Here is a 3,857-nt window from a genome sequence, read left to right as displayed (position 1 = left end):
GCCACACCCACAGCATATGGAAGTTCCCAGGCTAGGGGTCAAATCGAAGCTGCAGCTGCTGACCTACACCACAGCCACAGCAACGCTGGATCCTTAACCCCCTGAGCATGGCCAGAGATCAAACTTGCGTCCTCACAGATCCTAGCCAGGTTTGTTACCACTGAGCCATGATGGGAACTCCAGTAATTTCTTTATTATGACACCAAAAGCGCAAGCAATAGCAACAACAAAAATAGATAAGCTGGATATCAAAATTGAAAACTTTTATGCTCAAAGGATATGATCCACAAAGTGAAGAGACAACCCAAAGCATGGGAGAAAAAAATGTTTGCAGTTCATGTATTTGATAAGGGATTTGCATCTAGAATGTATAAAAATGACCACAACTCAATAAAAAGACAGGAGTTCCCACTGTGGCACAATGGGTTAGGAATCTGACTGCAGTGGCTCGGGTCTCTGTGGAGGCTCAGGATCAATCCTCAGCCAAGCACACTGGGTTAAAGGATCCAGCCTTCAGCCCCTGGCCCGGGAATTTATTTATTTTATATGCCACACTTGTGGCATATAAAATAAAGAAAGAAAAATAAAAAGCCTAATTCAAAAAATGCACAAAGGAAACTGCACCTGGACTTTTACAGCAGCTTTATTCACAGCTGCCAAAACTTGAAAGCAATCAGGGCGTCCTTGAGTAGATGAATGGATACATAAACTGTGGCACATCTAGACAATGGAATACTATTCAGTGATACAAAGAAAACTTGGAAGCAATCAAGATGTCCTTTAGTAGGTGAACAGATACCTAAACTGTGGCTCATCCAGACAATGGAATATTACTCACTGAGAAAGACATGAGCTATCGAGCCATGAAAAGACACAAAAGAACCTCAAACGCATACTTCTTTTTGCTTACTAAGCAAAGACAGCCAATCTGAAAAGGCTACGTGGTCTATGATTCCAACTATATGATATGCTGGAAAAGGCTAAACTACAGAGAGAGTGAAATGATCAGTGGTCGTCATGGGCTAGGGGGAGGGAGGAATGAATAAGCAGAGCACAGAGGATTTTGAGGGCAATCAGACTCTTCTTTGTGATACTCTAATGGTGGACATGTGTCTATACATTTGTTCAAAGCCATAGAATATACAACACCAAGGGTGAACCCCAGCATAAATTATGGACTTTGGTTGATAATGATGTGTCAATGTTGGCTCATCAGTTGTAACAAATGTACTCCTCTGGGACAGGATGTTGACAGCTGGGGAGGTAGGGAGTATGTGGGCACTCTGTGTACTTTCAATTTTACTGTGAACCCCAAACTGTTCTAAAAAAATAAAGTCCACTAAAAGAATGAGAAAATGGGCCAAGGATCTGAAAAACTATTTCTCCAAAGAAGAGACACAAAGGGCTAATAAACACATGAGAAGATCAGCATCTTTAGCCATCAGGGAAAGGCAAGTGAAAACCACAGTGAGACCATTTCACACCCATTAGGTTGGCTATAATCAAAAAGCCAGCTAATGCCAAATGTTGGTGAGAATACAGAGAAATTAGAACCCTCGTATCCTGCTGGGAGGGATGGAAAATGGTAGAGCTGCTGTGCAAGACGGTCTGGCAATTCCTCAGCTAAATAGAGAATTATCATCTGACCCAGCAATTTGATTCCTAGGTGGGTAGTCAAAATAATTGAAAACAGTAACTGAAACTCAGATAAACAATTTACATGAGTGTTCATAGCGGAAGCACTGTTCACAATAGCCAAAAAATGAAAACAACCCAGATGTCCATCAGCTGATGAGTGGATAAACAAAATATGATCTTTCCGTACAGTGGAATATTACTCAGCCACAAAAAGGAATGAAGTTCTGATGCATACTATGACACAGATAAACCTTGGAAACAGTATGCTAAGTGAAAGAGGCCAGTCAGTCACAAAGGACCACACACGGCATGCTTCCATGTCCAGAAGATGCAAATCTATAGACAAGTAAATGCAGCACATTCTAGGTCAGGGTGACCTAGGGCTTGGGGGATGGGAGAAAGGAGGGACCAGGGGGTGATGGCTAAGGCATGTGGGGTTTCTGTGGGGGCAATAAAAATATTCTAAAATTGATTATGAAGATGGATGCACAACTCTGTGAATATATTAAGTCACTGAATTTTATACTTTACATGGGTGAATTAAATAGTATGTGAATTATATCTCAATAAGAGTTATTTTTAAAAGATAAGGATGTTTCTTTATGACTTCAATACCATAATCAGGAGTTCCCTGGTGGCCTAACGGTAAAAGGATCAGGCATTGTCACTGCTGTGGCTCAGGTTACTGCTGTGGCATAGGTCCAATCCCTGGCCCGGGAACTTCTGCATGCCATGGGCACCAACCAATAAATATATACTGTGATCAGATCTAACATATTAATATGTCAGGTTGTCCTGCTATTGGAGAGCGTGAGGATGATACTGGTTTAAGATGGTAATAGTCCGAGTCTTCCATTATAGGGCTGTTTTCTACCCTTGCAAATGCGAATTTTCTAATTCCAGCATCCCTTCCTGTCCATAAAATTCTCCAGTAAAGAAGAGCCTCTCTCCAACTTCTGCGGCTCCTTGGTTGCCCTAAAATACAGTTTGTACTAAAAAGCAAGACAAAGATTTCATTTTCTTCCATTTAATGACCAGTTTTCAGAGTAGGTAGTTTGGTATAACACTACCTCCCTCTGAAAGGAACCAGGGAGCCTTGGTAATCTAGCAGGTCCCAAGGTCTGGAGCAGGGGACGGACAACATGAGCCAGCACATCCTGGGTCTGCTTGTTCCAAGACAAGGAGGACTATGTCTGCAAGATAAGGAAGCCAGCTTAAAACGCTTACTTCTCATCAAAAGTAGGACAGCAGAGTTCCTGTTGTGGCTCAGCAGAAACAAATCTGACTAGCATCCATGAGGACACAGGTTCGATCTCTGGCCTCACTCAGTGGGTTAAGGATCTAGTGTTGCTGTGAGCTGTGGTGTAGGTTGCACACATGGCTCAGATCTGGCATTGCCGTGGCTGTGGCGTAGGATGGTGGCTGCAGCTCCGATTCAACCCCTAGCCTGGGAACCTCCATATGCCATGGGTTTGGCCCTAAAAAGACCAAAAAAAAAAAAAAAAAAAAAAAAAGAAGGACAGCATAAACAGCAAACATTCGTGAAAGGATAAAGGATAACTGCCTGAAATGTACAAAATATATAAAGATCAACATGTCCATAACGATACACAATGAAATGAAAACCAGAAGACAAGAACCAAAGTCGACCTCACTTTGGATCCAACAATGATGAATATTAAACTAATTCCTTCTCATGAAAACTGGTCATGAAGGAGTAAGCTTTCTGGAGAGGCAAGGTGAAGGTGGAATTAGCCAATTTCTTGGGTAATTCCATAGAATCTGATGCCGCCCAGGGGGATCTCTTTTCATGTGGGGCGGATCGGTCACTTCTGGAAATTAGATAAAAGATAAAGACACTGGTGGCCTCAGTGAACTTAAGATAGCTGGATACCGCATACATAATTCAAGCAGAGGAGGCCAGGCAGGGCAGCAGCACGGCAATTCCCGACCAGGGCCAAGATGGGAACAGGCGGAAGTTTTGTAATGGTGGAGCTAGAAGGTTCTTCAAGGGGACAGAGGATGTGCAGCGTTTTGAGTTGCTGGGGGAGGGCTCTGATGAGAGGGGTAACGCAAAGATAAATTGAACCAAGTTTCATTTTATTTATTTATTATTTATTTATTTATTTTTGTCTTTTTAGGGCCACACCCATGGCATATGGAGGTTCCCAGGCTAGGGGTCTAATTAGAGCTGCAGCTGCCAGCCTACACCACAGCCA

The sequence above is a fragment of the Sus scrofa genome, chromosome X (genome assembly GCF_000003025.6).
Source record: "Sus scrofa isolate TJ Tabasco breed Duroc chromosome X, Sscrofa11.1, whole genome shotgun sequence".
Taxonomy (NCBI): domain Eukaryota; kingdom Metazoa; phylum Chordata; class Mammalia; order Artiodactyla; family Suidae; genus Sus; species Sus scrofa.
This window is presented reverse-complemented; position numbering follows the sequence as displayed.